The sequence below is a fragment of the Camellia sinensis genome, chromosome 13, assembly GCF_055761805.1.
Source record: "Camellia sinensis isolate YWXY chromosome 13, ASM5576180v1, whole genome shotgun sequence".
NCBI lineage: Eukaryota > Viridiplantae > Streptophyta > Magnoliopsida > Ericales > Theaceae > Camellia > Camellia sinensis.
Genome location: NC_138973.1, coordinates 43,266,095 through 43,289,889, shown reverse-complemented (window position 1 = coordinate 43,289,889; position 23,795 = coordinate 43,266,095). Strand labels below are relative to the sequence as shown.

The 23,795-nt window shown below is 42.3% G+C and overlaps 1 pseudogene; it reads left to right on the top strand.

Annotated features, from left to right (window-relative positions):
- Window positions 1–376: 376 nt before the first annotated feature.
- On the top strand, window positions 377–1,803 carry LOC114274946 (transcription initiation factor IIB-2-like; annotated as a pseudogene).
- Window positions 1,804–23,795: the final 21,992 nt, after the last annotated feature.

The following is a 23,795-nucleotide window of genomic DNA, read 5'->3' as shown; positions in this document are numbered from 1 at the left end:
GAAGGCGAAAATCTAGGCAACTACTCTTGGTTTCTAAGTCCAACCAACCTGTTTCAAACTCGCCCAACACAACCCAAGACTTGAATGCAAGGAGTAAAGGATGTAAACAAGACATATACAACAACCAACTCCACGGAACCTAAGTCCGGGTACAACAGTTAAAGAAAAGGGGAAACCGGGATCGCTATATCCTTCATCACAAATCACATACAGATTTTGAAAGAAAGGAGAAAGAGAGAGATTGGAGAATAAAAACAAGTTCATCAACAATAACAATAAATAAATAAATAAATAAATAAATATAAATATAAATCAAAACCCTTTCTTTAATCCTGTGCATCAAATCCCATCTTAGATCTCTCAAGGAATCCAATCAATGGGCAACGTGTACTGCTTGGACTGCAAGCGAGCGATGGAGGTGGTGTTCGATCATTCCGCCGAAGACACGGTGTGCTCGGAGTGCGGTCTGATATTGGAATTGCACTCGATCGATGAGACCTCCAAGTGGAGGGCCTTTGCCAATGAGTCCGACGATAACGACCTGGTTCGTATTGGTGGTTCTACTAACCCACTTCTCATCGACGAAGGCCTCTCGACCGTTTTTTCGAAGCCTAACAGTGTCACCTCCGACTTCCTCTCCTCCTCCCTCGGCCGTTGGCAAAATCGCGGCTCTAACCCCGATCGATCCCTCATCTTGGCCCTCAAGACCATTGCCACCATGTCCGATAGGTTGGGCCTGGTTGCAACGATAAAGGATCGGGCCAATGAGTTATTCAAGAAGGTAGAAGATCAAAAATCTAGTAAATGAAGAAACCAGGATGCAATTTTGGTTGCTTGCCTGTACATAGGGGGTGTTTGTTTCAACTTTTCAGAGCCAACTTATGGTTTTTAGCTTTGAAAAAGTTATTTTGGACTGTTTGGTTAAACTTATTTCAAACAGCTTTTGATTCTAACAGCTTATTTTAACTAAAAAAAGCTGATTCTGAGAAGCTGCTCACCCTTTGCTTCTGATTATCAGCTTCTGCTGTGGACATGTTAATTTATGGTTATACTCTTAAATTTTTTTATTTTTTATTTTTTTAAAAATAAAAAAAGACTCAAATGGACTATAGATTATTATTATTATTTTTTATGAGAAATGTAGACAAACAAAAAATAAAAATTAATTGAAAAAGCTATTTCACAGCTTATTTAACAAACACTACTCAGCAACTTAAATCTATAATCCAACAGCTACACCAAACAGATTAACAACTTCTGATTAAAGTCATAATCTATAATCTGTTAAGCTATAATCTATAAACTGTTTTAATAGCTACACCAAACGGGGCCATAGCTTGTCGGCAAGAAGACAAGCTACGAACTGTTAAGGAAATCTGCTCTGTTGCCAATAGAGCAACAAAGAAGGAAGTTGGCCGAGCAAAATAATACATAGTGAAACAGCTAGAGCTTGAGATGGGTCAATCAGTGGAGATGGGTACTATACATGCTGGGGATTTTATGAGACTCTTTTGTTCAAATCTTGGTATGAACAATCAAGCAGTTAAAGCCGCCCAAGAAGCTGTCCAAAAGTCGGAAGAGTTTGATATAAGGAGGAGCCCTATATCAATTGCAGTTGCCATCATTTACATTGTAACACAGCTTTCAGATGATAAGAAGCCCCTTAGAGATGTTTAAATTGCAATCGGAGTTGCAGAATGGACGATCAGAAATTCATAGAAGGATCTTTATCCCCATATTTCAAAGATAATACTAAGCTGGTATGCCAAGGAGGAAGACCTAAAGAACCTCTACAGTCCTTGAATTGAGAAGTTGAGAGCAAACACAATAGCGGGAAAAGTAGTCATTTTGAAATTTAGGGCGGAAAAGGACGTCATTTGGCTCTGAACGGATTTAATTTCTATTGCCAAAAAAATTTGAAAGCTTATTGGCTTGAGGTAAGGATTTTTCTACACTTCTTTATGTACTTTTACTTGATTATATGGAGCTTAGAGTTATATATAATTTAATTAGAATTTTTGAAAAATTTGTGATTTATTTGGTTAAAAGGGAAATTTTGAGAAAAATAAAGAGTTGATGCCCAAATTGTGAAAGTGGAAACTTGGAACATGTTTGTAAGGTTATGAAAGAGCTATGTTTTAAATTTGAACAAAAATGGACTTTGATTCGATCAGTTTTGAAATTTTTACCGATTTGCAACAAAAAGAGCATTTTTAAAGAAAACAAAGGAATTACATTTAACTTTTGGGGATTTTGATCAAAATAGGATGTCATAGTTGAATAATGGTTGGAGAATGAGTTTGGAAAGAAAATGATGTTTTCTGGGGCATTAACGGTATTATTTTGCTTAATGTATCTGTTGGAATAAAACCGACATAGTTAGAAATTGACCTTGAGAGGTTACCGGACGTGATTGTGATATGGAAACTAGTGTAGTTGTTCATATTTGATGAGATGTGGAATAGATTGTATTTATCAAAATTTTTGAAATTTAATTGTTTAAATATCTGTTTACAAATATCTGTTTTGGGCTATCGGTGGAGGATAACCATGATTGTTGTAGAAATGCATGAGACTTAGGTAAATTGAACCACATTCCTTATTTGTTGCATTGGAAATTGCATTACATTCATTTCATTGGAAACGTACCTGATTTTGAGAAATGTTTGGAAATGTATCTGTTTGCAAAAAGATGAATACTTGGTGAATCTGGGTAGGGGGTGTAGAATCGCGCGGCTAGGTATCGAGCCTTCCAGTTCACTGGTAAAAATGACAGTGGTAGTGCATTAGAGCCTACTTGCAAACACTCACCTAGAGATTCACCAAGCCAGTATTCATGTAACAAATATGGTTTAAAATAAAAATGGTTTTATATCTGTTTGTTGGACCTTAGCATTGCATGCTTTAAAAAAAGACAAATAAACTATTTTATCATAAGTATGGCATGAGCATACTCCTCTTTAGTCTTGTCATGGTCCATATGTTGTGTAGTATATCTCTACTGGGCTGTGGCTCACCCTATAAGGGAAACCATTTTAGGTACAGGTGATATGCCTCTACCAAGGCACTGACTTGGGAGGACTCAGAGCTAAGGCTTCATTTTGTTTTATTGCTATTTATTGAATGTAAGCCCAGAGCTGTATTTGTGTTGAGTTGAAACTCTATTTTGTGTAACCAAGAATGTTCTTAGATGCATTTATAAGCATGTAGGGCACTTATTTTCTGTTTGGCTTCCAGTTCATACTTGTTGTAAAATGCATGTTTGGGATTGGAACTGGGTATTGAGATGTGAATAGTATGTATTTGGCATTTGGGGTTTAATGAAAATGGATGTATGGAATAGTTAGCTATATATATGTGTTTGTCTATCAGGTGGGTTTTGTTGCATAAATAGGTATACCTTGCCCTAAATTTCGGGTTGTTACATCACCCCTCAATTTACCTGTATCCAGTCAGGCTCAGGGACCGTCTTCTACTTCTAGTCTAGCACAAGATCACTCACCTATTCCACTGGCACAGTATCCCCCAAATATTATGGAAGAACTGATATACCACCCGCAATAGACAGTCGAGATACTACAGCAAGATGCTGCTCGTTAGGCTGAGGTAATAACCAGGCTGCAACAGCAACAACTACAGCTGGCAGCAGCTTCTGCATCTCATGTATCTCCTACAGGCATCCCTCCACCAGAAGGCACTACCCGTACTACTAATGTCCAAGAAAATCAGGGCAATCCGGCAGAGTCGATCCCACCGCAAGCCTCCAAAGCACATGTGTATCAAATTGAGGCTCCATTTGAGTTTGAGGTTGACCCGACTGTGCTTAAGGTAAACAAACTGGAGAAATTGTTCAAAAAAGCACAAGGAGTCGACTCCATTCCAAACATAGAGAAAAGGTACACCGAGTTTGCAGTTACCTTACCAGAGTGGTTTAAAATGCCGCACATTGATCACTATGATGGTTCTGACGACCCAATGGTGCATTTGCATTTGTTCATGGATATTTGGTGTGACGACCGAGTCTTGTTTCCCTTTTCTTTTCTTTCATCCTCGCTCCGTTCTCTTCTCACTCTTAGTGGGTTTGAAATGTCCGGAAATACTCTTTAAGATTTAGTTCTTATTCTTGTCTTGTGTGGTGTGGAATTTCACTTATGCCGGAGGGTACGCGGTTAGGTTTGGAGCGCCCGGGAGTCAAATCAGGGAATTCTGGGCTGCTGGGCCAGGGCCGTACGTGTAGGAGGCCAAGCCGCACGTGTGGGAATAGGAGAGCCCGAGGGTGTTGCATTCTGCTTAAATTGCAGGTGCGGAGGGGGAAGTGCGGGACCAGCCGCATGTGCGGAGATCAGTTCTGTACGTGTGTGAGAGGGCAGCCGCACGTACAGAGCAGGGCCAGTCCAAAAACCCTATTTTTTCACACTTTGGGGCTATTTGTATCTCATTCTAATACGTCTCCCCCTATCTCTAAAAACATTTTCTCTCATCCTTCTCTCTAAAAACCCTAACCAAAGCACTAAAAACTCTTCAATCTTGCTATCCATTGGGCTTAGATCATCATCCTCCTCCTCTAATATTCAAGATAAAGCTAGAGTTTCACTTGGGTGGTAGAAGTTGAAGGATCTTCCATCAAAAGCTAGGGTTTCACTTTCTCTTCATCATCAAGCTTGAGGTAGGAAATCCTTAAGTTATATATACAAGTTTTGCTTCATATATGTTGATTTTAAAGCTTCCATGAGGTTGTGATGTTAATGTTAATCTTGCACTAAATGAAGAGAGAGAAAGGGAGTATTGAAAGAGGGGTTTTAAATCTAAACTTATTTTTGTCCATGAGAATGTTCTTTATGCTAAATTTAAGAAAAATGTGGTTTGATTGGATTTCACCATGAAATGGGAGGATTGTTGGATTTTTTATGGAAACCCTAGAAATTGGGGGTTTTTGAAAACATGAGTACAATTATGAAATTCTTCTTTTCTCGTGTTTAAATATGCAAATGAGTGCGGATTTCACAATGTGATATAATGGGATGATGACTTTCTTGATATAAAAGGGTAGAGGACTTATTTCTAAACTATTGTTGAATGTAAGGAATATTTAAGTGAAAGATGGTAGTTGTTGTGTATTATGAATTGTGAGAATTAATGTTTGAAAAACATTACATGTAGTCTTGATGAGATTACATTACCATCTATTGTGAAATTGATATGGTTGTAGGGATGGTTGGAAATAAAGTAGTACTTTGAAGTATGGGAAAGATCATTGCTTTGTACATTCCTTCATTTATTAAATATGCATGATAAATTCTAGATTGAAGACATTTACTTTTGAAAGAGAACGATGTTGTAATGATGACCATGGAAATGTGTATGGGGTAAATACGATGGTAAGTTCGAATAGCGGGTGTAGATGATTTGATAAGTTGGCCTGAGTGTCCATGGTGAAAGACTAGAAAACCACGCAGATAGGTGTCAAGCCTTCCGGTTAATACCGGTAAAAATGACAGTTTGGTAGTACTCGTAGAGTCTACTTGCAGACACCAGTTTAGGGATTACCAGTGTCGTATTTACCGCCCCTATTGAATTAATGTTGGAAGTTTGAACATTGATTAGATTGCAAGATAATATTGAGAACATGGTGATTTGAAATGGTGCATTGAAATGAATATTATTCCTCAATTATTAACATTAGCATGGCATAGTATTTGCATTTGATGTTGAGAAATTTCGCATAACTGTATATACTTTTTGAGAATTCTCTATTGGGCTTTACGCTCACCCTTATGGGATTTTTGTGCAGGTAAAGATGTGGTGATCCTGCCGAATTGAGAGTGTGGACGTTTTTTTTGTTCGTGAAGAGTGAATAGCTCTTTCATTTCGATGTAAATTTTTTGTAAAGCCAAGGGCTAAATGTGTATGGGTCTGAGAGACCATTTTGTGTAACCGGGCTATTGCCTTGGAAGATGTAAGCCCTTAAGGGTATTTTTTATTACTTTGAGACTAGATGTTTCACATGCTATAGATTCAGGTGTTCTTTTAATTTTTTGATTGTATATCGCATGTGGAACCTTGTATTGAACTCTTTTAATCAAATATGGGAAGATGGAAAGATTATTGTTATTGTTTAGTGAATGTTCATAAATGTGGGTAGTTCATGTTGAATTATTTCGGGGCGTTACATTTGGGACCCATGGGGTTGACCCGATTGCAGAAGCTATCCCTTTTCGGTCACACTATGTTGGGTATAGCGTCCATCTAGTATGCCAAGTTGGAAGATTCAATGAAACGGAATTAGGAGGAATTGGCCGAAGCCTTCATGGCTCAGCACTCTTACAATACCCAAATCGAGGTCACAACTCATGATCTCGAACTAACACGTCGAGAACCAAAAGAGGGTTTCTCTGATTTTGTAAAAAGGTGGAGAGCTAAAGCCTCGATGATGACCACGAGGCCTTTCGAGAAGGATCAGATAAGGATGGTCGTCCGAAACCTCCAAGGCAAGCTATTACAAAAAATGATTGTTCTCCTGTTATCCACATTTTCAGAGCTCTATGAAATAGGGGTTCAGATTGAAGATGCTATGAAGCAAGGGCTCATTATTGATGATAAAGAGCCAACCAAAAGGTTATTTGTTTGCAGTTCCAATGCTGCCAGTGGTAGCATAGTTGCGAGGCCATCAGATGTAAGTGTTGTCACCACAACCAATGCCGCCAGTCCCTTTGCCAATATAGCTCCATAACCTTCAACCAACCCTGTCTGATCCGAGAGAACCTTTACCGCACTCTACATGACCCTATCCCAAGCCATGAAAGTGTTGATTAAAAAGGGGCACCTCAAACCGTTAGAACCTCACCCACTACCTAATCATCTTCCACCCAAACACAACCCAACAAAATATTTTGCGCTTCACCAATAACACGGTCATGATACTGACCAATGCTTCCAACTGCGTCATGAGATTCAACACCTCATTGATAACAAAGTGATCGTACCACCTGAGAAACCAAATACAACTACAAACCCTCTCCTGGCCCACAATCAAGTTTCCCTACCTCAGAACCTAAACCTAATCCATACACTGGCCCTTCCCTATGACCTCAACGTATATATTACCTCTTCCCACCTACTCAGACCGACGATGTTCATTCCTGAAAGAATGCCCTTGTGCATGATAAACACATCTACACTTCGACCTACACTTGTAGTGGTGATAGGTGCAGTAGAAGGGAGGCTGACCTTAAAGGAGAGTATGAATTCGTTGCCTGAGTACTCTAAGAACTTGTTTGAGGGGGGGTATGATCCATGCCGCTACATTGTGCCGATTGATCAAGCCAAGCCAAAAGTGATATTGCCAACTATAGCAGAGGTCAATGTGGTTAAGGAGGATGGCCCCAACCAAGGTTTGGATGATCTGGCAGAGTTTGAGGAGGACTTAAATAACCCGCAGTTCTTCAACGAACAAGATCAAGGAGATGTGTAGATTGACTGGTTCGATTTCAATAAGTTGATGGACAACTTTGGGTGATTGAGTGATGGGCCCAACACGGAGGAAGGAACTGAAATAAAACCCGAGAAAAAGGGAGCAAGGATTGTTACAGTGGACGGAATGGCTAATGAAAAAGGGAAACTGTTGAAAAGTATCGGTGAAGAAAATTCAACTTAGGGACTGGGCACTACGCATACTGCGGACACAGAACATGAAGCTATGTTTGAACGAGAAAGAGAGGAAAACAAGAAGAAAGCTAAAATGACTCAGCACCTTGCAAGAGAACTAGACAACTGTTTGTCGGCTACCGAAGGAGTATGATGGGAGGATGACGATCTATACCTAGCTCACACCGACGAAGGTTGGGGTGAGTACTTTCCAGACAACACGTGGTACACTGAGGAGATCGATCACATGACAAGAAGTGGGTGGTATTTCAAACCACCGCACTTAGACCAAGCTGAGGCCTCCAAGAAAGATGGAGAGGTTGAGAAACAGAAAGAAAAATAGCTGGAAGATGAGGCAGTACTGAAACAACTGAAGAAAATCCAAGCCGATATTTCAATCTGGGGTCTTCTTATGGCCTCCCGGGTACATCAACAGGCTGTATTGTCAGCAACGGAGAAAGCTAAATTATCCATTGACACCACCCTTGAACAGCTTGTGGGATTGGTCTTCTCAGGTGGCATCAGCCCAATCCTAACCTTTTCTGACAAAGAACTACTGCCAAAAGGCTCAACACATAACAAACCCCTGTACATATCTGTGGAGTGTAGAGAAAAATGGATACCAGTGGTGTTGATAGACACTGGTTCGACTATCAATGTCTATCCGTCTCGCATAGCTTATGCCATTGGCCTGAAACCAATAGATTTCGTGCCTACAGCCCAAGTGATTCGAGCATATGATAACACGAGTAGGGAAATGATGGGCACAATACAAATCTGAGTTCAGGTTGGCCCAGCTCAACAAGACGTCGAGTTTCATGTCCTAAACGTCCGAGCCACCTTCAACTTATTGCTAGGAAGACCCTGGCTGCACCTTGTGAAAGCAGTCTCTTCTACCCTCCACCAAATGCTGAAATACCCTTACGGGAAGGGGGTAGCAATTGTCTTCGGGAACTCATCCATCCTTCCGCCACCAGAGGTAACCACACCAGTGCTGGAAATTAACCATGGCAAGGAAGATGCATTTCTCTCAGGGTTTAATCTGGCTGAGGCCCGGGTAGTGCAAACCATCTTGGCAGTAGATGAGGGTATGTATGTCAACGCCAGTTTGTTTATCTCATGAACAAACTACAACATATGCCAGGAATGGGACTTGGAAGAAGTGGCCAGAAAGGTGTCACAGCATTAGCCGATGTGCCGCATAATCCGCATGCCTTTGGTCTTGGCTATGTGCCCACTAAAGAGGATTGGGTCAGGAAAAGGGAAGAGATGACAGGCAAAGCTAGAGCCAAGTAGGTCGGGAAACGCTATGAGCTCATTCACGGGCCGATCCACGGAACACTAAATGGTCACTTTGTTTAGGAGGAAAAGGATTTCCCCTTTTGCGGTTTTCCCGAGCCCTAGATGAATTCTACGAAGTAGCATGTCCCCGGTTTTGAAATCTTCTTCGACCTGCAGTTGCAAGAGAGTGATGCCAAGGAAAAGATCGAACCGAGTGCTAAAGTTGAACAGGGCATAGAAAGTGACTCCAACAACAGCGAACTTGGAGTAAGAGCAACATTGGCATGTCTCCTTTCAGATCCTCTGGTTGACTCAGAGAGCTTGGGGGATAACCTTACCATCTCTATGATCGGGGAAAAACTGGGTATGAACCCAACCACTGGAATTTTGGATGCGTCAGAGGCACCATCTCTTACTTGGTAGTTGGAGAAAGGCTACCTTTTTAGTTCTAAATCTGATGATGACCCAGAATTCGATTCTACAAAGTTTGTGGGGTCGGGGTCAGATTCAAGTCAGTCAGAGTCTGGCATTCTCGAGGGTGGTAACCTACATGCCAAGGTCCTATCTAGGTCTTCCTTTTCTTTTGCTTTTGAGTCTGTTGTAACCGAAGAGGTGGACCTATTGAATAAAAACTCTGCAGATTTTGAGTACTTCTTTGTGCCGCTTATTTATTGCATTGACCAAGACTTTCAAACTTTTAATGAAAACGAAGAGAAAGAAATTCCTTTAGCTTTGAAAAACTTGATTAATCAAGAGGATGAGAGGTATATTAAACCATGTATTGATAAAATCATTGCCATTAATGTGGGTACTGAGAAGGATCCGTGTCTAGTCCAAATCGGGTCCACGTTGTCTTCAGAGGAGCGCGAGCGCTTTGTCGCTTTATTAAAAGATTTCAAAGATGTTTTCGTGTGGTCCTACAAAGACATGCCTGGAATCGATCCTGAGATTGTACAGCATCGGATCCCTCTTGACCTCAAGGCCCGACCCGTCAAACAGAAGTTACGGAGAATACGCCCAGATTGGGCTTTAAAAATTAAGGAAGAGGTCACTGTAGACACCCCATTTTTGACCGTCCCCAAGACTTGGTTGTGCTTGCAGGTACATCCAGCCACAAGTTTGATTTCTCGTCGGGTACTCAACTTTCGCGGCGGAACATCACAGGTTTGAGCTTTCCAAACCCTGTATCCTTTCTGCCCCATTTTTGGACCATGTGTTGGCCCTTTCTGTATGCTTCTTGGGAGGCACTGTCGACCACATTTTGGCCTTGCCGGCCATGGTTTTCTCCCTACCTGCCATTAATGAAGCCTACCGGCCATCAATGAGGCACTGTCGGCCACAAATGATAGCCGGCAGAATCCTTTGTCTCAGTAGATTTCACTCCAGATATTTTGAGCCAGCTGGTTCTCATTCATCCCTCCTCCATACACGTGCGTGTATGGAGGGATGAAGCCCTTTCCAAGCTTGTTGAACAAGCTTTGCATTGCATTCTTCTATATAAGGAGAGGCTCCTCCTCTCCAGTAGAGGTTCAACATTTTTAGAGAAGATATATCTCTCTCTATATTTCTCACTCTCTCTCTATATATTGTATTGAATAGTGTCCCAAAGTGTGTTTTCCTCTCACTTTTGCACTACAACACATAGTGATGCACCACCATCTTTGAGCTGAGGTTCAGTGTTGTTTGAGCTCTGAAAGTGGGTTTTTGGCCTCTGAGATTGCTGGTTTCAAAGTTGTGCTTCAAGGGTGAGTGTTTTCCCCATTTAAGCCTTTATTTGTATCCCATTTTGGCCATCCTTGCATATTGTTTTAGGCCTTACTTTCAACTGAAAAAAGTTCTATTTTTAAGTGCTTTAGATGGTTGTTTAAGGCCTCTTTGGTGTTAAGGGTGTTCTATCCTCTTGTGTGCCTTGTTTGGCCTTGTTTTGTGCCATGCCTTAAGGCCTTTGGTTTAGTCTTTGTTTGGCCTTTTAGCCACTGAAATCTAGTGGATTTTCAGTGGTAGGCATGTGGTTTTGAGGTCCTAAATCAGAGGGGGTGATCCCCCTCTCTTCTTGTTTTTGTTTGCTTGTATTATTTGCCTATCAAATGAGCATATATCTCTATACTCTTGAAGCATGGTGTGAGCTGGTTTTTGTGAGTTTTTAGGTCTAACATGACTCTATTTTTGGCTGGTTTGGTTGTCTCTTGAGTAGCTCATACACTTGTAGTGTATTTTTGCCTTGCTAGCCTAACATGCTTGTCTCTTTAGCCTATTTATTCTAGCTCATTTTAGCCATATTCCAGTAAGTTTTCACTCATGTTTTAACATGTTTTACCTCTGTTTTGAGGCTTCTTGGTCGAATGATGCTTGTCATGCATGCTTGTAGTGTAAAAGCTTTGACTAGCTTTGAGTTTTGAGGAGTCTTGCATGCTTAACTTGAGGTATTTGCATGTTTTGGCATCATTTAGGATGATATTTCAGAGCATATAGGGTTGTTGCACTTCCATGTTTTCCACTCTTTGAGTGCTCTTGAGAGTTATATCTTTATGCCCTATTTGTGAGCCATTGCATGAGCCTCATTTTCTTGCCTCTCAAGCCATCATCTCAGTCCATTTTTGCTACTGTTTTGGCCTACATAGGGACTGTTTGGGGTTAGTTTGGCCATTTGAGCATTGTCTTGCATGCCCCTAGTGTAAAATACTTCACTAGCTTTGATGCTTTGGCCTCTCAACATGCTTTGCATAGCTTGTTTGCATGATTCTAAGTCATTTTGCATGTCTTATCAATGTTGGAACATATGCCACTGTGCTTCATATTTCACTCTTTCAATGCCTTTAGAGAGTTGTGTTTTGTGCCTTAAGCTTAGGCTAATGTGCATGCATGTTTGTATAGTTCTTTGAGCTTCTATCTTAACATGTTTTGCCACTGTTTTGGGCATGGTGCAACTCTGTCTTGGGATGGTTTGAGTGTTTGAGCATTGTCGTGCATGCTTATAGTGTTACCCTCTTCACTAGCATTGGCATTCTTGGCCCCTTAACATGTTGTGCATGATAGCTCGCGTGTTTAGAGTAGTGCATTCCATGCCATGATCAGCATGTTGTTTGCATGTTTTGCATTGTGTTCAATCGGTGGTTGTATTGAACATGAGGAAGGTTGGTTCATTTCGTGCTTGAAGTGATGAAATGAGCCAATCTCCCTCGGTCTCCATTTCCTTTGATTCCTCATGATAGGGAGATGGTCTCGGTGTCTTATTTGCCATGCATTTATTGACATCTGCACATGTTGGATCTTTGGCCATCACGCATCGAGATATGCGATTGATGATCTTGGATCCAATGATGTCTATTCCCTTGATGTTTTGAGGTGATATGGGGTGGCATAGTGCATACATGTCCTTGGGAGGCCCTCCATTTTCTCTATTTTGTGCTCTGCTGCAGTTTGGTGTCACATCACACCAGTGGCTGGCAACCTCTTGTTGTTGGCCAGCAGTCCTCCATTCTTGGCCGGCAGTATCTGCTCTTGGTCAGCAGGGGGGTCGGCAAAAACTCCTCATGGTGCACTCCCCAGCAGTGTTTTGGTAAGTTTCAGCAGCAAGAACTAGAAGACACCCTGCAAGCAAAGCCTCAAGAGAGCAACCGGAACGTGTTTCGAGGCAAGAAACCGAGTGCGAGCATGTATCCTTTTCTTCTTCAAACAGAGCTGGAGCAACTTATTTTAAATGTTTATCTGTTAGTTAGCACTTGTTGTTTGCAATTTAATTAATTTGTTAATTAGTTAAAGCTTTGTAATACTTAATTAGCTTAGTATAGTTAATTAGTTGGTTTGTAATAATTAGTTTAATTAGCTTAGCGTAGCTTAGTTATCATCCATTCGGACCCCCCGTCGAGAGGGCCAACTTTTGTAATAAGTGTGCGTGCATGTGTAAATGTCTTCCAACCCCACGTCTTTCTCCCTTTTACTTACCTGCTTTTGATGGTTAGTTTTAGGGCATGTTTCAATTAGCATCCTTATGCTTGCATGCGTGCATCATTCATTCGTGTTGTATGCACCGGGCTCGGCGCATCATATTAACTGCATTATATTTTAATTCCAAGTTGAATACGTGTACTAAGTTGCATTTCACATGCCATTCTAGAATAGCCGAGCCTATTTTAGTTACATTCTCGCATGCGTTGCATTAGCCATCTTGACATGAACTAGGGTCATGCATGACTTCTAACTAGTTTCCTGTTTTGGCTCGGAGTACACTGTGAGTGTTTATGCTTTAGCATACTGCATGTGTGCTAATGTTGCCATGATAGCATGCTTGCCATGAGGCTAATTACTTATTTGCTATAACTACCTGAATGCCCGTGGGTGAAGGTTGGATTACTTGAATTGGAACAATTCATCAAATCCCTGATTTAGCCTACTTGCGAGTAGCAAATTTCAAACCATTTTCAAACAAACGGATATGCAATGTTTTTTTCCAAATCAGGAGATCTAGTCTATACTTGTTTGCTGAGCGTATCACGTAGTAAAGATTAGCTAATTAACAGGAATAAGAGCACATGTGGTTTCAAAAACGAAATATCATGCTTAGTACAGGCCGATCTTTGATCGGGCGAGCGGGGGTGCTCATTGCATGACCTTCCCCTCTCGTACCTAAGTTCCCGAGCCGAGGCAACTTTGGTGATGACGGACACGTGGCCTTAGGCACGAGTCAGGGTTTCCTAAATCCCCCCAAAACAAAATATTTAGGTGGCAACTCTGTATCTGGCAAAGCAGTCCATGTTTGGCACTTCTTTATAAAAATCAATTTTCCAAAACGATTTTCCAGATTTGGACTCTTTGGTGATTTATCGGTCTTGCATTGCACTTTGCGAGATTAGATTCAGAACCGTGACATGAGTCCGAACTGTCGTAGTAAGCCCGATAAACAAAACTGATTTCGCGCGCCATTTGCGTGCGGAGCCCGAGACGTTCGGGTGCATCTACAGTTTCTGGTGACTCCGCTGGGGAGTTAGAGAACTTGACTCGAACTTATGATATCTTGTTTTGATTACACTTATGTGTTTCTTTGTATTGGATTTGCATTGGTGCGCCTAGGACACCGTGTTTGCCGTATGCTATTCTTGAACGGTTTTTCGGAGGCTTGCTTTGAGAAGCATGCCATAAGGCTGACTGGTTGCGGGCTCTGCCACGATGGGGACACAAACCTCGATTTTTACCGGGGCACCCTTTTGACCATTCGACCTCGTGCATATCGGAATCCATAGTGACCATTCCAAACTAGGATAGGTTGCTTACTCGATTATAGGTTGTTTGAAACCGCTGTGTGCGTAGTGAAACCCTAGCTCCTGACAAAATAGGACAGAGAAACCCTACCCCTCCATAGGGGTGTTTTGGCTCTCACTTGCTTGTTATGTGCTTTTAGAGTGTGTCTCTACAGGGAATGCATGTATCAGTTTGCAAGCCTGGGTATCAGGCCTACGGGCATCAGTATTTGGGGATCAGTTTTACCTACGGGTATCAGATTCAGAGTTGGGGCAGTGATTCGGGAGCAGTGATCAGTGGTTGAGAACGGTTCATTCAGCTCATGTTTACCAACTGTGTGTTGTGTTAATTTAAGTTGTTATGCTGTTCGTTTTTCTATTCATTATTTCCTTATTATGCTTTATTTATCTTTTTGCAAGGTAGTTTAGCACCATTGCATCCGACTAGGTAGATATTCCCCGAGCACTCTGGGTTAGAGGTCGTAGACTTAATCGATCCGGGGATCTGATAGACGGACAAGCAGTGTTCCTTTCTTTACCCCTGGTTACTAGACGGAGGTTAAAAAAGCGCAGTGTATCGGTACAGCAGTCGTCAGATCAGTTGTCTACCCCACCAGTAAACAGTCAGGCTGAGGTCTCAATTTTTACTCCAGGGATAGATATACCGATTGTTCAGTTAGTCCAATACGATATGGCAGGCTTAGAGGAGATGATGTGTCAACTCCAGAAGAGTATGCAAACCATGCAGCAGGACGCTGCCCGTCAAGCAGAATTTTCCACACGCCAAGCCGAGGTTATGGCCCAACAGGCAGAGTCAATTGCCAGGCTACAGCAGCAAACTGGAGCATCCACTTCACACCAGGCTCCTTCCCCACCAAGAGTTCCAATACTCGGGGAGGCAACCAATGTCCAGGAAGATACGGACATCCCAACGGGGCCAGTCCTGCCCCCCATCCTACCCCAGCTATCCAAAACACCCACCAATCTACCGGATTCTCCCTTTGAGTTCGAGGTGGACCCCACAGCGCTAAAAGTGAGCAAGCTTGAAAAGTTGTTCAAGAAGTCCCAGGGCGTGAAATCCATTCCGGATATTGATGATGGTATACCGACTCGGCCGTGACTCCACTAGATCGGTTTAAAATGCCGCACATAGACCGTTTCGACGGGTCTGGAGATCCTATGGTGCATTTGCGGCTATTCTCGGACATACTAAGGCTGATGGGCCTCTCTAGATTACAGAAGCTTTCCCTGTTTGGCCGGACCCTGTCGGGTGTAGCGGCTATTTGGTATGGAAAATTGGAGGACTCCGTTAAGAGGAATTGGGAGGAGATGGCTGAGGCCTTCATAGCTCAATACTCCTACAATACACAGATCGAGGTCACAACCCGTGATCTCGAGACAACTAGGCAACAGCCGAATGAGAGCTTCTCCGGTTTTGTGACCCGGTGGAGGGACAAGGCCTCGATGATGACCATCAGGCCTGTTGACAAAGATCAGATACGGATGGTTGTGCGTAGCCTCCAGCCCAAGCTCATGCAGAAGATGATCGTTCTCCCCCTCCCCACCTTTGCAGATCTACATGAGATAGGGGTGTAGATCGAGGATGCCATGAAACAGGGCCTCATTGATCGTGAGAGAGAGCAGCCTAAGAGGGCATTCAACCGCAGTATAAATGTAGGTACAAGCAGTGCTGCAGCTGCCAGAACTTCAGATGTGAGTATGGGCACCACTACTACCACCCCAAGAACCCTTGTCGCTACACCATTCACCGTTGCGTCCGGAAGTAACTCACAAACAACCAAGTATCCACCCCAATGCCAAAGAACCTTCACCCCACTATACATGCCTTTGTCCAAGGCTTTGTGGGTTTTGATCAAGAAAGGGCACTTGAAACCCCTAGAGCCGCGGCCACTACCAGATAGACTCCCTACTTCCCATAACCCGGCTAGGTATTATGCCTATCACCAACAACATGGTCATGACACTGACCAGTGCTTTCGATTGCATTATGAGATTCAGGATCTCATTGATAATAGGGTGATCGTGCCTCCGGAGAAACCGAATGCCACAACCAACCCTCTCCCACCACATAACCAGGCTCCACCTCCCAAACGCATCAACTTCATCCAAACTGGGGTTGTGCCATATGACCCTAGCATACATATCACCCCTTCTCACCTACCCAAGCCAGAGGTGTTCATTCTTGACAGCACTAACTTGTGCATTTGGACATCTCCCAAACCCAATCAGAAGTAGTGGTGGTGGCTATCGAAGATAAAATTGGGTCAACTGTGGGAATAGATGAGAATGATCAGTCAGAGCCTGAGGGGTCTACGAGCTTCATGTACAACCCGAGCGGTTACATTACATCAGTAGGCCAGGATAGGCCCAATGTGGAATTGCCAGTGAGGGCAGAATTTGTGTAGTACGGGAGGATGGACCTAATCAAGGGCTAGATGACCTAGCGGATTTGGAAGAAGACATTGCAAATCTGCAATTCTTTGAAGAGCAGGACTCAGGGGATGTGGCGGTCAATTGGTTTGATGGGTCAGCAGAATCTACTGGGTGGCTTGACGATCAGCTGGATGTTGTTGAACAACCTTAGCTACAGCGTCCGTCAGGGACGGGGATATCAATAGTGGCCAGAAGGGCCGAGAATCAGTTTACATCACTGGAGAGCGCCGGTGTTAAAAATCTTGCTCTGGATCAGAGCAGTTTGAGTACAGAAGACACTGAACAGCAAGCTGCGCTGAAGTAGTTTGAGCGAGAGAGGATTGAAGATTCTGAGAGGGCTAGAAAAGCCAAAGCTTTTGCGAGGACAAAATGTGTTGCGGTCCAGTATGTTTTAGCTTATGAAATAACCTGTTTTAGCTTTGTTTTGGGCTGGTTAGTTTGTTTGAGTCTTGTTTTGCATAGTTATAGTGTTAATTCCTTCACTAGTTTAGTGTTTCAAGGTTTTAACCATCATTGGCGTGAGTTGGTTGCATGTTTTTAATGCTTTTATCCCTCATTCCAGCACTTAATCATCTCTGCAATCCCCCTCAATTCTTCACTTTTGATTTTCTTTGAAAGTGGTTTCAAACCACTTGTTTGCCTAAGTGTGAAATGGAGGTGTTACACCTAATGGTTTACTCCCTTATAGGGTTCATTACCAACATTGTAATGCCTCTTTCATGCCCAAAGCAACTTGGGGTTTGAGCCCTCTTTCCATTAGAGGACACTCACCAATGGACAAATGGATTAAAGGATGATTTGGTAATTAAAATGAATAAGCAAAGTTGGCATGTAAAAGAGGCAAGATTAAGCATTCTTTGTGTTGCAAAGCATTCTTTGTGTTGCATTGCATGTGTTCAAATCGGATGTTAATTTAAACATAAGGTAAATGGGACATTTCATACTCCAAAGTGATAAAATGTGTCATTTTCCTTGGTCTCCATTTCCCTTGATCATGCATGATAGGATGATGGTCTTTTTGGTCTTGTTGTGCATTTATTGAACTTGCACAATTGGTTTCACAAGCCATCATGCAATGAAATTGCTTGATTGATGGTTTGTGAACCAAGGTTTGTCCCTCCTTTGATTTCCCCCTGAAAAGGAGAGACAAAGTGTACAAACAACCCTTCAGAACTACACTGTTTTGCTCTATTTTGCTGTCTGTTGTAGCAAGGAAGTTCAAACAAGTAGTGGCCGATAGCCATCACGAGTGGCCGACTGGCCACCAATTGTAGCCAACCGGCCACCATTGGTAGCCGACCGTCCCCTTGTCGGCCACCAATGAAATTTGCACAATGTTTTGGTAAAGTAGTGCTGAGGTGTTTTTGGAAGTGGACAGCATTTTTAGTGACCAAATGTGCAAACAGAGCCTTTCAGCAGCAAGGCAGTGGCTTTTCGGGTGGAGAATTGAGCATGCATGCATTCCTCGCTTCCCGGGATTAGCTAGTTAGTTTAATTAGCATTAGATCAAGCATGTGCTGTAATTAATTAGTTGTAGCTAACTAAGTGTTGTAAATAATTAGTTAGTTTAACTAGTTATTTGATTTCAGTTTGTAGTATTTAGTTGACTAGAATAGTTAAATTGGTTTCAAGTTTTGTATTAGTTAGCTTAATTAGCGTAGCTAGTTAGTTAGTTTATTCATTCAAACCCTCCTTCGCAAGGGCGTAATGTTGTAATAAGTGTGTGTGCGTGTGTGTATGTCTTCCAACCCCACGTCTTTCTCCCTTTTATTTAATCGCTTTTGATGGTTAGATTAGGGACATATTTTAGATTAGCATATCACATGCTTGCGTCCATTCATTTGTCTTGCATGCACCGAGGCTCGACGAATCATTCAAACTGCATTGCAATTTCAAATACTTCTTTGAATACATGTCTAACCGCATGTTATTCAAATTGCTTCATATGCCATATTAGTAGCCGAGCTTATTAATTGTATATTGCATGTGTTGCATAAGACACATAACATAGTTAGGATCATGCATCTTTCTAACTAGTTTCTATTTTGGCTTGGAGTACGCGGTGAATTTTTACGCTTTAGCATACTTGCATAAGTATGAATGTTGCCATGATTAGTATGCTTTCCATAAGGCTATGTGCTTAAATGCTAAATTGCATGAATGCTTGTGGATAAAGGCTTGTTGTTTGAATTGGAATGATTCAACAAATGTGCATTTTAAGCCGACTTTGTTGAGTGGCAAATCATGTTTTAAGTGCACTTGAGGTGGTAAATTCAAATCATTTTCGCAAACAAACATGAGTTGAACTGTTCCAAATTGAGCAAACTAGTCTATATTTGCTTGTGCGTATCACATAGTAAAGCTAGTTTAATAATCGGAATAAGAACACATAATGTTTATAATAATTCATATCATGATTAGTAGAGGCCGATCTTTTGATCGGGTGAGCGGGGGTGCTCAATTCATGACCTTCACCTCTCGTACCTAAGTTCCTGAGCCGAGGCAACTTCAATGATGACGAACACGTGGCCTTCGGCACGAGTCAGGGTTTCCTAAATTTCCCCAAAATAAAAAATATTTAGGTGGCAATTCTGTATTTGGTAAAGCAGTCCAATTTTGGCATTATTTGTTTTAAAATCGATTTTCCAAAAAGGTTTTCCGGATTTGGACTCTTTGGTGTTTATCAGTTTCACATTGCACTTGTGAGACTAGATTCAGAACCTCGAGAGTTCGAATTGGGAGGCCTTCTTTTCAAACCTTTCCGAAAGGCGGGGCATGGATAAAGGAAAGTCCACACACTCACATGTTGGCGGTATATTGGGGAGGCCTATAATCCCAATTAAGCCTGCATCGGTTGGGCATAGGTACACCAGAGCCCTAGATGCACCTTTGGTATGTACCACATTTTTAATTTTCCCATCTCTTTTGATATTTGTTTGTTCTGGACATTGATCATTCCAAATGCATTTACAGGCACCTCCAGGATATACCGAGGATCTGCTTGAGCTACTAGCCTCATTTGAGGGCATGATATTGAAGAGGGAGGCACTGCTCGGCTTTCACAAAATTTAGGTAATTTCTTCAGTTTTCTTGCATTCCAATCATCAAATTTCCACTGACACAGTGAAACTGATATGAGAACTTCCCTACACTACATTGATACACTATATCTAAAATACTACACTCCCATACTGCATTCATACTCTGTACCTAACTTCAACGTATACTCATTCTGCCCCATATTTACATCTAATAGATATATTGTGGCTGACATATGACAACTGCCTTTTTAGGTCCCACCCATACCGGGTGCGCCAGCAGGAGCAGCACTGGGACCAACAGTGCCTCCTCCGGTAGTAGGGAGAGAGAGAGATAGGTTCCAGTACGTAGTTGAGGCCGAGCTAGGGGCGCCCGAGTTGAGAGTGGCCCTTCAGAGCCTATTCTGGACGATGACGACACTGAGGCTAGGGAGGACGATGAGACAATGAGTCAGCATTTTGAGTCATCAGAGAGTGGAGATGATGACACTGGCTCGGGTTTTGAGAGTGGAGATGCTGATGTTGAGGAGGGCTCCGATGTGGAGAGTGGAGATGGCTCTGGTTTAGACTCTAATCCAGATTCAGACAGTGGCGCTGATGGAAACAGTGCTTCAGAGTCCACTCCTCCAAGGAAAAGGACGAAGAGGGCCTCTAGATCCTGAGATGACTGGCGCTGATCTTTGTATTTTGCTTAGTTTCTTTTGGTTAATAGTGTTAGCATATTGTACAGCCTTAGAGGAGTTTTATTTTCTTTAAAAACTTGTACTGATCCTTTTGTGAAAACAACCATGATTAGAAAGAAAACCAAGTTTTTTTTTTGAAAAAATGTTGTATTTTGCATCATGAGCATTGCATTGCATGAAAACGAGATTGAATTTGATAACGAAAACCGAATACTTGTATTGTCACAACAGTCTGAATCAGGTAACGAACCGAACAACAACTGACATGCCAATAAAGCACTATACAACTCGATAAGCAAAACAACTTGATAAACAACAAATACAACTAGATGAACTGCAAAATAATAACTCAATAGACAAAAAACAACACAAGTGCAACTCGATAAGCAAAACAAGTAGACCTCAACAAACGTGCTAAAGCCCGAAAGGACTCAAAACAGGACTCTAAAACACACAAACACATGCTCTCAGCACTTTCCAATACAAAGAAGGATAGCATGCTTGGGAAGAAGGCTGTCGGCCATGAGGGGTGAATGTCGGCCACCTGCCGGCCATGAGGGGTGGCCTGCCGGCCATCAATGATGCCTTGCCAGCCATCAATGTGCAGGACACTTGGCTTCCACTCAGCGATATGGAAATCTTTCCTCAGCCCTGTTTTGGTCATATCCAAGCTTTGCATAAGGCTCGATCCTTGGTTCACATTGAAGAGCTGAATATCCCCAGTTTGATTCATCAATTTTCTGATGCCGGTGACTGAGGCGATCATCTTTGGCGAGGTTTTCGGCAACACGCCCTTTGTTTGTGCATGCTAGCACATTTCCTCCTTTCCCCTAGTTTTAGCGGGTCTAGTATTCGACTAATCGAAGTAGCCCAAGGTTTGAAAGAGGGCAAGAGTTGCATTAGCTTGGTACTAGCCGAGACTTTGATGGGTCTAGATACCGTTCATCGGCGGAAGACGAACAAATTTACGGGGAGTCCATTACTTCTTCAGGTAATGTTTCCTACCCTTTCTAATATATGTTTCTCACATCACTCGGCACCCATGCTCTATTTTTCTCTCAAATCCCTTTTCTCACTTTTTCTCTCAACGCACACCTCTTTATTCTTTAATCTCTCTTTTCTTTCATCCCTTCCCAGATATGGCTCATGGACAGGTTGAAGGTAGTGGATTCTTGCCCTGCATATTCAACTTAAGGCTATTTCTTTCGCCAACGACTACTGGATTTCCCGAATGAGAGATGGTGGTGCCATTGGGTGTGCAACACATCTGCTGTTGACATTGCTTGGCGTTGCCCCTAGTTTGATCTGCCTGAGATGAGCCATAGCATGGTTTGACAACCTAGCATTCAGCTGATTGACTTGACACACTGTGTATTCTACTTTTCGTTCCAGTTCAGGCGTCAATTCGGACATGACCAGACTTGCCTAGAAGAGGGGGTAAAATACCCAGCTTCATTCCCAATCTGAGGTTCACAATTGGCTCGATATTTCACTGCGTGAAGGAAAAGAGAGCTTCTGGCTCCTGCCCCTAGTTTCAACTGTGCAGTTTCTGGTGAGTGCCTAACTTGGCTTGAAGATGAGGCAGAAATCAGGCCCACCTTAGCATCAGAAGCTTCTACAAGCACAAGTGAGGGACGCAGGAACACCTGACTAATCTATGCCCCAAGTTTATTGCTTTGATCTCACTTTTCAAGTTTTCTTTTTGAATGTAATAAAAGCAACTTTGATTAATATCGAGAGTTGGAGAACTTTGTATTGAAATCAATGAAATTGAAGTTATGGGCACTGAAATTTTCATTTTGGTCCAAAAATGGTCTAAGTTGTGAAAGGATTAATTTGAACAAAATCAACTTTTATCAAAACTTTTCAAAACCATTTTCGATAAGGATCACAACTTGAAACACATGGAATCTATCCTCGAGACGTACAACCCCGAATCCAAAGATGAAAAATTTCCCTTTGTCTGAATGACACTGTTTAGCACTGTAACCAGCTCTTCTCTCAGAGTAAGGATCACAACCGAACTTTCAAATAATAGAGAAGGATGCCTTGGTCAAACACATGGACACAAATGATTTGGAGGTGTTTATGGCCGAGCTTCAAAATGAAGTTGCCTACGTATCCCAAAGATGGGAATCAGGACTTATGTAGTTTGGTTCGGGTTCATTCGAGTATTAGCTCTCTCTCTTTTTATGCTCTAACTTTTGCCAAGGCCGCCCTTTCTGGGTTTTCAACCTTGCGAGCTCAGTTTTTCTTTTTTCTAATTTTTTGTGCTCTAACTTTTTCCTAGGTCACTCTTCGGGGTTTTCGGCCTAGCAAGCCTCTCAAGGGTAATGTTTCTTCAACTTGTCCATGTTGATTGGTTGGGAAAATTCTAGGCCATCGAGGTCCATAAGAATAACAGCTCCACCCGACCAGATTGACTTAACGATGTAAGGACCAGTCCAATTGGGTCTGAACTTGCCCTAGGGTCATGGATGGGACCTCAGTTGTCTTTCAGCATCAAATCCTTTTCCTTAAGATTTTGAGACTTAACTTTCTTGTTAATAGCCCTGGCAATCCTACGTTGATAACCTTGAACATGGTGCAGTGCTTTTAACCTCCTCTCATCGAACAGCATTAGTTCTTGGAACCTGCCCTACTGCCAATCCGCTTCTACTATCTAGCACTCAGCCATAATCCGCAGTGATGGAACCTCTATTTCAATGGGCAAAGCAGCTTTCATCCCATAAACAAGAGAGTATGGAGTTGCCCTAGTAGATGTCCGAATTGAAGTTCTGTAGCCCTAGAGAGCAAATGGCAATTTGTTTGGCCAGTCCTTTTAGGTCTCAACCATTTTCTGTAAAATGTGCAGAATGTTCTTGTTGGTGGCCTCAACATCTCCGTTGGTTTGTGGCCTATAGGTGGATGACTTATGAAAAGCCACGTTGTATTTCTCCAACAAGTCGATCACTTCTTTCTTGAAATGGAAGCCATTATCTGAATGATCTTGTTTAGGACTCCATAATGGCAAACGATGTTATTTCTGATGAACTTAGCCACATGAGCTGCCTTCAACACTGTATAAGACTGAGCTTCCACCCACTTCATAAAATAATCAATTGACATCAGAATGTACTCATGGCCATTTGATCCTTTTGGTGTAACTGTCCTAATGACGTTAATTCCCCAGACTGAGAAAGGCCATGGTGAAGTCATGTTGTATAGCTTTGACGACGGGATATTCATGTGATTTGCATGAATTTGGCATTTATGGTATCGCCGAACAAAACCAATACAATCCTCCTCCATGGTGGACTAGTGGTAACCTTGCTTGAGAATTTTCCAGGCTAACATTACTCCACTCATATGTGCTCTGCACTCTCCCCCATGGATGGCCTCCATTAGGTGCTTTGACTCTTCTGCCTCAACACACAGCTTGTGCATTCCCAGATGACCCCTCTTGTACAACTTACCCC